The sequence below is a fragment of the Diaphorina citri genome, unplaced genomic scaffold (genome assembly GCF_000475195.1).
Source record: "Diaphorina citri unplaced genomic scaffold, Diaci psyllid genome assembly version 1.1 scaffold695, whole genome shotgun sequence".
NCBI classification, from domain to species: domain Eukaryota; kingdom Metazoa; phylum Arthropoda; class Insecta; order Hemiptera; family Psyllidae; genus Diaphorina; species Diaphorina citri.
Genome location: NW_007378128.1, coordinates 38,519 through 50,146, shown reverse-complemented (window position 1 = coordinate 50,146; position 11,628 = coordinate 38,519).

The following is an 11,628-nucleotide window of genomic DNA, read 5'->3' as shown; positions in this document are numbered from 1 at the left end:
TATAATATAATAATATAATAAGTAATAATAATAATATAATAATAATAATAATAATAATAATAGAAACTCCGTGTCCTTTATAAGTTGAGGAAAAAGTGCAGTGCGGCTTTTCTATTTTTTTTTTTTTTTTTTTTTAGACGTCGTATAAAACTTCTTTCGGTCGTACCGTCCGTGCACAACAGGAAAAAGGAATAATAGTGCTTATTTATACTGCTCGCATAGGACTGAAAAGTCCCTTTACTCCAGCAGTAGGCTACTACTATTATTGTGGTCGAATTCTCAAATTATTTTGAGGATAAAATTCCATACCTCGGCTGGGATTGAACCCACGCCCTCCTGTTTACCAGGCGAGCGCCTTGACCACTACACCACCGAGGTAGGTGGTGTAGTCAAAGATGACCCTGTTTTGTGCTCAAGTACTTACTACTCAATGTGATGTCATGAGGTAATATTCACCAATAGGAAAACAATCTGTCCAATAAAGATGACAATAGATTTCGTCTTATTGTATCAAGTAGTACCTATCCGGTACGTTTGACGTATGACGTTAGGCCAGCCACTCACTATCAGATAGACCTGACAGGCGGACCTGATCTGGTGTGCCTGTCAGGTCTATCTGATAGTGAGTAGCTGGCCTTAGAGTTATGCCTACTATACAAATGAAGTAGCTCTGAGACTAAACTGCACTAGATCTGAGACTCCTCGTCTTCTTCCTTTTCCCGTGTTCGGACGGGACCAGTCTCCAGGTCCGAAATTCACCGTGTTAACCACTACACCACTAAATTTGCTACGTACTGTTTTTCTTCCCCTTTTCCCGTATTCAGACGGGGTCGGCGTTTTTCGTCAGCCTCTCAATCAGCTATCGCTAGGGTGATTGCTTTGGACTGACATTTCATTTTTGTTTTTGGCTGACAGCTAGCTAGGCTGGTTAGGGCCGGTCACTACATACTTCTGAGAAATGATTAGGTAGTTCTCTTACCTAGCCAGCCTAGGTTGGTAGGTAGCGCGTCTCCGATTCCCGCCCGGGGCGTATTTTATCCTGAACAGATAGGGCTCGTTCTCCTATCCTGTCTTGGACGATAAGACCTTAGCAGTTACAGTTCCCTCTATCAAACCTCTTGAAAAAAAAAAAAACAAAAAAATCACTTACCTATCAGTACTCTCTCTGGAAGAAGCCCGCGACAATACCGGACTGGACAGGCTACCAGTTGGACTCGGGTTAGTTCGGGACCCTGTGCCGGAAAAACCCGAACGATTTGACGGCGACTTTATCCGATTGATGTTGGACGATATGTTGTTTATGTTGGCCGGGGACGTCGTGTGACGCGCAGTGTTGCAGTTCATAGCCCCTCACCCGAGACCTCGAGGTCCGATGGTTCGAATCCCGTCGCTGTCAACTTCAATGTCTCCTTTTTTTTCGAAGAAAATCGTCCTTTGAAAGGGGGAAATAACCCCTGGATTGTTATATCTGGTTGGTCAATTTTATTACCGCCAAATTCACGTCATTATTGCACCGTGGAGAGGTGTCAAAATTTCGGAATAAATCTCTAATTTTACAAGATGTTTGAATGTCAAATTTATTCACAAGCGTTCAAACGGGACCTTTTTTGATGCTGAAAAATTATTCCTATTTTTATTTATTTTTTGTCAATGTCAAAGGATTTATTTTATTATTGTTTGTTTTTTACTTTTTTCTTCCAAATTTGGCGCGGAAAATTTTCGCTCGTTGTGTTTTCAACTTTATGGATTAAAAACTAAATTTAATGACTAGTTGGAAATTTAACAAATGAAGAATTAACTGTGTGAAGATCAGAGGGTGAAATGGGCGCTAGTAAACTGCACTGGGGAGGTATGGAAGACACTGTGAACAAAGAAACAGAACAGAGGCACAAGATTAATAAAATTAGTAAATGCTTAAATTAAACTTATTCAGGGTCAGTCCAAAGAGATATCTGGGCGCATACTCGCATAGCAATACACCAGGTCAAGTTCCAGCCTCAGCAAACATTTTGGTGCCCAGTTTACAAGCTTTGTGGAATAATAAACCAGTACCTATAGGGGAATAATAAATTAGAAGTTTTGTAAAAGGAAATATTCTATTTGACACTAGTCTATTTAAACGGGCAAAAACGTGGCTTCTGGAAAGGATCTTAGATTTTTAAGTACCTACTCCGAGACATTTTTCGTACCTTAAGCTCTCAAAGTTACCTATTTGTCTTAGCCGACCGACTTTTCGGCTAAGACAGCGGGACTTTTAGTCTTAGCCGACAGTCCCCCCATTTTTTTTTTTTTTTTTTTTTTTTGAGGGGGGAGGACATCCACTTTTTATTACTCTTTTATTTATTTTTTTATTGACTCAATGTGATTTCTAAAGCTTGATATTATACTTTTCAGTCTTATGGAGACACTATAAAAGCCCATACTTAATACCTACTTATGTTGGCAAATATGTTTAATACAGAAATACGAGGGTGGATCAATAAGTACCTGTGTTTGAGAAAATGGTGCAAGATACCTACATGTTTTGGTTCTATTTTTCAACTTGGTCTATTTTTAGGGCCACACACGTAACCCAGCGTCCCTGCCACATTTTTAACCCTTCCAAATAGCAGCTGCCATCAAATTCCTCAAAATAGCGTTTTTTGGGGGTGCTCACGTCATCCTTTGAGGTGAACCGCTTTCCGCTGATCCAAATTTCCAAGTTAGAGAACAGAAAATAATCATAGGGAGTCAAGTTAGTTGAGTATTGTGGTTGTAGCAACAATTCCTAACCAAAATGGTGGAGTTTAGCCTTGACAATTGTTGAGGTGTGAGACGGATATGTGACTCTGTGGTATTTTTGCAAACTTTTTTTTTTTTTTTTTTTTTTTTTTTTTGCAAGCCATTGAGGATTCGGAAGATTGAAAATGAAATAAAGGTGGTGGTGCTGCTGCTCTGTTTTCAAGGTGGAAACTAAATCAAGTTCAAATCTTTCAAAGGGCAAAACTGCATTCAGATCAAGGTACCTAGGTAGATACATATCTATCCAGGTATGTACCTACTTAAATACTCCAAGCACAGGAAAAAAAAAAAAAAATTGATTAATTAAAAAAAAAAAAAAAAAATAATTAAAAAACGTCCAAAAAAAAAAAAAAAAAAAAAAAAACAAAAAAAAAAAACAAAACAAAACAAAAACAAAAAAAAAACAAACAAAAATAGGAGATCCTAAAACGGACATTGTCACCCATTTCCCGATTTGAAAATTTGGACTGATTGCAATATACATTCTCATTACATGGTATAGCCATACCAAAGGTCTTTGACTGACTACGGGTTCACGGATATTCAAAATCATCTTCTACAGATAATGGGGGGTGTGGACTAGATAAATGTACACCATTATGCAAAATATTCTTGAAAAATGATGCAATAAAAGTTTCTTCTTGATGTTTTTATTCCCCTATAAATCTCCCTTAAGAGAGTTCTGTATTACTTTCCTTATTCTACAATAAGGAAAGTAAAGTATTCAACAAGAAAAATTCTACTTTCTATAATTTACTTAGATCCATTTTACATACTTTTTAATTTACTCTACTCGTATTTAGGTAAAAATTTGATCGTATGGCTGTGCCTTCAGACCAAAAATCGTTTTTCTAGTGTATTTCTTATTGTTACATACTACATAACATACTTATTATTTTATTTTAATTTTTTCTTAATTTTTCTTATTTCTCTTTTTAATCCACCTTGAAATAACAAGACCCCTGCCTGTCACAACTACTCTAATATTTCATAGCTCCATACAAAATTACAATCGCACACATAGGTAAGCTCTTGATGAAGTGAGACGGAGCATTGTCATGGTGGAACAGCAGTTTTTTCGTTGCAAAATGGGGGCGTTTGAGCTGCACTGCTTCATCAAATCTTGTCAAAAGTTCAGTCCAGTTGTCGTTTTACCTTTTTAAAGAAGCCCATTAGAATTATTCCATTTGAATCCCAGAAAACGATGCCTTTTCCACAAGTTTGGCCATGCCTCGGGATGAACTAGCGGGATTCCGGAGCGAAGCGACGGAATTCAGCTAGACCCCTGCCTGTCACAACTACTCTAATATTTCATAGCTCCATACAAAATTACAATCGCACACATAGGTAAGCTCTTGATGAAGAAAATATACTCATAATTACAGTTTGAGCATCAAGAGATTCGAGTAGGGTAATTAATCATAGCACACAGGTAACAAAGTATTGGCAAAAGAAAAAAATCGTGGCATGCGTTCAATTCCCCCAAAGTCCTCTACTTATTTTTGCAACACTTACTTGCAAAAAAATCTATGGGTGGGGGGAAAATACTTTGTAAGCAGACAATAACAAACATTTTACACATATTTTCAAGGATGCAGAAAAATGGGGATATAAGTTTATAAGTGGAGAAGGGTACAAATAAAACGTGGGCTGATGTTCTTTCTTCATGTCTACAGGGGGCAGCATTGGCATATCATAGTCATAGTAATACCAGAACATGGATAAACAATCAATTTACCAAATTTGTTTGTGGGAGAAAAGAAGGAATTCTAATTGTGTTAAGCATGAATGGTTGTCACAAATGTCTTTCCCAATTAAATTGTACAATATCCACCCCAAAGTTATGGTTTGTAAGCAGACAATAACAAACATTTTACACATATTTTCAAGGATGCAGAAAAATGGGGATATAAGTGGAGAAGGGTACAAATAAAACGTGGGCTGATATAAATCTAAATGATGATTTATTTGTGGTGAAGCTGAGAGCCTCTTCACAATTTTACTATGATAATTATTTTGCTGATAACAGAATAGCTCTTTCGGCGTTCACTCAGCCTCGTAAGGACAAAAAAGGAAACTTGGTTAGAGTTATTCCAGCATTTCCAGAGCGAAATGGCAAGGTTAATCTCGATTAGACTTAGTCACAAGTCTAATATGTGTGGGCGCTCCTACAAAGAGAAGACAAAAGAGGAAAGAGGAGGAGGAAACCCGATTATATTACTTTCCTTCCTACAGATTAAGAAAAGCAATAAGGCTAATAAGATTTTGTAAGCAGACAATAACAAACATTTTACACATATTTTCAAGGATGCAGAAAAATGGGGATATAAGTGGAGAAGGGTACAAATAAAATGTGGGCTGATGTTCTTTCTTCATGTCTACAGGGGCAGCATTGGCATATCATAGTCATAGTAATACCAGAACATGGATAAACAATCAATTTGCCAAATTTGTTTGTGGGGGAAAAAGAAGGAATTCTAATTGTGTTAAGCATGAATGGTTGTCACAAATGTCTTTCCCAATTAAATACAATATCCACCCCAAAGTTATGAGAGAAAGAGAATAAGGAGGAGGAGGAGGAGGAGGAGGAGGAGGAGAAGAAGACGAAGAGGAAGAAAAAGAAGAAGGAGGAGGAGGAGAGAAAACCCGATTATATTACTTTTCTTCTTGTAGGATAAGAAATGAGATAAAGTAGGAGGAATATGGAGGGCATGGAGGAAGAGGAGTAAAGGAAAAAGAGGAAGAGAAGAACAATAAGGAAAAGGAAGAAGTGAAGACGAAAACGAAGGAGGAAGAGAAGAAGAAAAATACAGGCAATACGAAACAAAGCTCTCCTCTCTACACACACCGAGAAATTTTCATCTCCTTTTCGCCTCCGTCTGGTATCCTCAACTTTCCTCAAATTCTTGTCACAGGTGGCGGCATCTAGCGAAAGTTCAACGAAACTTTTACACCCTTCACTCTCACAAACTGGCGAAACTTCATTGATCAAACTTGTGGCACATGCGTTCCGACCTTGTGACCGTGAAAGGGTGGATACGTCGTTAACTTGAATCTTGCGTCATAGATGGAAGCATGAGTTTTTTCTACTTTGGGAGCGAGAGGAGTTCGAAAGGGAGAGGGGAAATGATAAGGGTGTAGTTTTTGAGGGGGTGGAAATAAACCTCCCTCCCTTTCCTAGTGGAAAACCATCCCCTGCCTTCACTGCAGAAAACCACCCATCTCTCCCCCCCCCACAAACACATCACCCTGCTACCCTCTGTGATGAAAAGTTCCCCTCCCCTTTAGGAATCGATAGTCTTGTTTTCTTTTCTCCTTTTGAAGGAGCTTTTCCTTATCTCTCGTTCAAGGAATGGCGTAGATTTCTTCTCGTGGTGATATCGAAAGTCTCGTGAGTGTTTTTGACTTCATTTTCTTCGATTATTGGTTAGGTTTATATTGGGTTCATTTTCTTCTTTATTTTGCGATGGCGGACACGGATTTCGAGCAATTCATCACCTATGTGGACAGAAAGGACCAACACTTTCGGCCCCCCGTACAGAACTACACGTAAGTTGATTGATTTTCATCTTCTTAGACACTTTCAAAGCAGTATCATCAGTGTCTTGGAGTATAGCAGAAAGTTCATCTCTTCCCATGTCATGTACCTATTAGGTAGGTGTAGGTACGTAGATACTTACCCTATGATTCATGCTGATATGAAAACTCAAGCAGGAGGATAGGCAGATTGGTAGATGCTTATTGACTTTTAGAAAATATGTCCATCTTGTCTTTTTCGTGACCCAGAAAACGAGAAATCTCATCAGAAGTAAATCAGACATGTCCACTAACAAAATGTTTCGTCAGAAGTAAATAAGACATCTCCACCAATTTTACATTTCATATGGTGTGATAATTCTGTTTTCTACGCAAGTTATCTTATTATTATCGTGTTACCTAAATATCTATCAACCTACGAAGTGAATACATGACACATCCACTAATTTTACGAGTATAGTATCGTGAGGTGCAAACTTTCGAACCAAGGTTGTCTTTTAACAATGAATGGTTTTCATGCAATGGTACTTACCCAAATGAAAGTGATTATGACACATCCACCAATGTTATGGTAGATGTGACATTGTGACAAGCAAACTTTTTCCACAAATGAATTTAAATTACACATGGTCGAATGAAGTCAATAATGTGGAAAACCCAATCAATGAAAACATCTGGGCCTCACTTACTGGTGGTCATTTTAGGGTGCACTCAGCTTCGTGATGACATTCGAAAAGTGGCACTTTTGACCTTAGGGTGGCATATTTTATGAAGTTAATGGAAAATTCGCCTGTTATAACGCCAAAATTTAAAGAAAAATGTGTAGGAATGTAGGTACATAATAAAATTAGGAAGGAATTTAAAAATGTAATAAAAAAATATAAAATATCTGCATACCTTGTTGCCTATTTCTTTATTATTTCTTTTTTTAATGCCCTTTGATTAAAAAAGAAAAATCCAGTGGGTTCAACAATCTCTGAAAGACTTTTGAACAATAATTTTTTTTTATAGTCTGACATTTTCATGGCATTTAGTCAGTACGGTACCTACCTGATTTTATTACCTACACCTACTACCTACTTAGTTTCTTTGTATTCTGCATCAAGTTCGTTTTGGTCTGAGTAGGTACCTACTTTTCTATTTCAGTCTGTGAAAAAGCTCCGCATTTAGTAACTTTTTTCCCCTGGTGCTTTAACACTATACCTACGGACAGGAGATCGTTCGTGGCGATTAGTAACTTTTATGCCGATTAGGAAGTGAATAAATTCGCCATTTTTTGAAAATGAATCCTCTTCATACATTTTTGACTAGCACCAGTTGAGGGTTGCTGGTTCTCTTTCTCTTGGTCCTGATTCTGATGTCTCTGTTTGCTATTTTATTTTTGTAAGTACCTTACAATCATTTCTCCGTTCCAAGGTCTCAGAAAAAAGTGACTTTTTTATGCTTGTGACTATTTAGAGGAGTGACCACTTGAGACCGCTATGAGTATGAACCACTCCGCTACGCTTTGCTGTCAAATTTAAATCGGGGTTGACTTTTTAGTACCTAGGAACCTAGGTCCTCAAGAGAAAGGGGGTCATTATTTTTTGTTAATTACCTACTTTTCTACTTCGGTCTGTGAAAAAGCTCCGCATTTAGTAACTTTTTTTCCCTGGTGTTTTAACACTACGGACAGTAGATCATTCGAGCTGATTAGTAACTTTAGAAGTGAATAAAGTCGCGATTTTTTTTCCCATCTAGCAAATAGGTACCTAATTAGTTTTCGAAAATGAATCCGCTTTATACATTTTTGGCGGGTACTAGCTGAGGGTTGCTGGTTCTCATTCTCTTGCTCCTGATTCTGATGTCTCTGTTTGCTATTTTATTTTTGTAAGTACCTTACAATCATTTCTCCGTTCCAAAAATAGGTCTCAGAAAATCCCAACATGCAGAGGTTTGCCTGTCATGTCTTCCTGGCTAGTGAATCGACACGGCCTGTAGCTGAGGCTGTAGGGTAAGTTATAATTAAATTCGTCAAAGATCCCGTGGCCTAATGGTCAAAGATCCCGACATTTCCAACATACATACATAATTAAATTGACTAGCCAGCCTTGTTAGCTTGGCGGGTAGCGCGTTTGCCTGTGAGCGCTAGGTCGCGGGTTCGATTCCCGCCCGGGGCGGATTTTATCCTGAACAGGTAAGGTTCGTTCTCGGGACGGCTGGCTTTCTCCTATCCTGTCTTCCTTTCCTCTTCGAGTTCGGAACGATAAGACCTGTTATCGATGATAATGATAAGTTGACAGCGATTTTTTACAGTTCGGATAATCCCGGAAATTTACAGTCCTATCTATACATGATGGCTGAGAATTGGGAAACCCATTCCATTTCAAGAAACAGAGGAAGTAGGAAGTGCATTCGGGATATCAGGTCATTCCTCTTTGCTTTAGGAAATGTGATTCAGGTCAGCCAATCCCCCCCCCCCCCTTTATTCATAGGTCAGTTATTAAGGAGTGCAGTAGTGCTCGACCCCTCCAAGTCAAGAAAGTTTGACCGCACTATGAGAGATATTGTATGCCACAGAGAAAGTAGCCATTTTCAGGATCCTTGTAGATCCACATTATGATTTCACATGTGCTTAAGGAAGTGATTTTAAAACTGTTCCAATCACTCAAATAGTGAGTAAACAGGTGACTTTTTACTGTCATTCATGTAAAGCAGTGTCTCCACTACAGTCAGGTGATGTTGAACCCATAAAAAGTAGCCTATGTAGGTAAGATCAATGGATTTTTGACTGTTAACAGAAACAAATCAAATATAAATTGTCTTGAGAAATGAGTGCCTACCCTACTGGTAGATACATATGTAACCATACCAAGAATTTTATTGTTAATCACAATGACGCAAAATTTATTATTTTAATTTTTGATGACTTTTTACTGTCATTCATGTAAAGCAGTGTCTCCACTACAGTCAGGTGATGTTGAACCCATAAAAAGTAGCCTATGTAGGTAAGAATGTAAGATCAATGGATTTTTGACTGTTAACAGAAACAAATCAAATATAAATTGTCTTGAGAAATGAGTGCCTACCCTACTGGTAGATACATATGTAACCAAACCAAGAATTTTATTGTTAATCACAATGACGCAAAATTTATTATTTTAATTTTATATAAATTGTCTTGAGAAATGAGTGCCTACCCTACTGGTAGATACATATGTAACCAAACCAAGAATTTTATTGTTAATCACAATGACACAAAATTTATTATTTTAATTTTTGATATTTTCACTTACCGATTAATGCAAATTGGTACACATCATTTTTTTTTGTTGTGCAAAACAAGAATAGCATTAGACTTTCAAGTTACAATTTATCACCCTGATAAGATCCTGTTAGATAACAATTAGTTGAGATCCTATTACACACAGGAACACCCAAGACTGAGATAAAATCTCTGGATTTTTATCGGGAGACAAGTCCCTAGAATTATTTAGACATCTTGTGGAACTAGAGAACTACTTAATGAAAAACAGGAAAATATGTTGTCACAGACGGATCTCCAATGTGAAATGTTGAATGCTTTCAGGCTAGACAGAATTGATTTTGAATTAGTCATCCCCAGGCTGAAACACTTGGGGTTAGATTTAATATGAAATGTTGAATGCTTTCAGGCTAGACAGAATTGATTTTGAATTAGTCATCCCCAGGCTGAAACACTTGGGGTTAGATTTCCCCAGCACTTTGCACTTACCTTATAAAAAATGTAAAGTTTCAACTGTACAAACTATTGGATTTCTTATTTGAAAAAGGTTATTTCTTAGTTTTAAAAAACAACTGAACAGTTTTCTTATTACGTCTTGCCATGAAAAAAAAATTGATTTAAATTTCACACACACTACGAAGACAAAAAAATTATTATAATTTTTTTTATATTTTTATTTTTGAAGTGATGGCCATTTTGAAAAACGTGTAGCTCGTAATGAATACGCTAGAGAGCGCGCCAGTTGTGAATTTCTCGTTCACAAAAGAGAGGGAAAATTTGAATTTCCGTTATCGATGATACGCTAGAGAGCGCGCCAGTTGTGAATTTCTCGTTCACAAAAGAGAGGGAAAATTTGAATTTCCGTTATCGATGATAATGATAAGCGTAATGAATACGCTAGAGAGCGCGCCAGTTGTGAATTTCTCGTTCACAAAAGAGAGGGAAAATTTGAATTTCCGTTATCGATGATAAGTTGACAGCGAAAGCTGACATCATCATCATCATCATCATTTTTTACAGTTCGGATAATCCCGGAAATTTACAGTCCTATCTATACATGATGGCTGGGAATTGGGAAACCCATTCCATTTCAAGAAATACAGGAAGTAGGAAGTGCATTGGGGATGTCAGGTCATTCCTCTTTGCTTTAGGAAATGTGATTCATTTGTAGTAGTGGATGTGACTGCTCACAGTCCTATCTATACATGATGGCTGGGAATTGGGAAACCCATTCCATTTCAAGAAATACAGGAAGTAGGAAGTGCATTCGGGATGTCAGGTCATTCCTCTTTGCTTTAGGAAATGTGATTCATCAGTCCTATCTATACATGATGGCTGGGAATTGGGAAACCCATTCCATTTCAAGAAATACAGGAAGTAGGAAGTGCATTCGGGATGTCACTATGTCAGGTTGTCAGGTCATTCCTCTTTGCTTTAATAGGAAATGTGATTCATTTGTAGTAGTGGATGTGACTGCTTTACTTTTTTTCTACGCCCACATAATTTCTCCATAACGGGGTTATGAACTGCTAATGGCCTTGAGAGTTGACCGTGAACCTGCTATCGCTGTGTAGACTGTGTGATAGCACTAACTATCATACATTAGTGGCACTAATTAATCCAAAAATTGTTAAGTCTAATTTTAACGCGCTCCCTTGCCATGCAGAAGGACCGGGGGATCGATATCCGTCATTGACAGATATTTACACGACATATTTCGACTTCTACTATTTCAATGGGTTACTTTCTGGTGTTCTCGTGCTGACCCTGCACCTAAATGGGAAGTGTCTCTTTTTATCCATCTGATGAGGGACATACCGACATACTTACGGGATGAGCTAGGACACAGACCACACGGGCTTTAATGTGGCACTGTGGCAGTAGGACCAGTAGGTATATTAGCACTAGTTTCGTTGCTATGAAATAAAAACGGCGATGAAACACTCACCTAAAAAAAGTTTGACATCAGAGGATACGTCACAGCAGGAACACGTAACATACGTAAGTCTACGTCACACCAATAGGTTATCTATTCTATACGTAATAGAGGACTTAAGTCTTAAGTG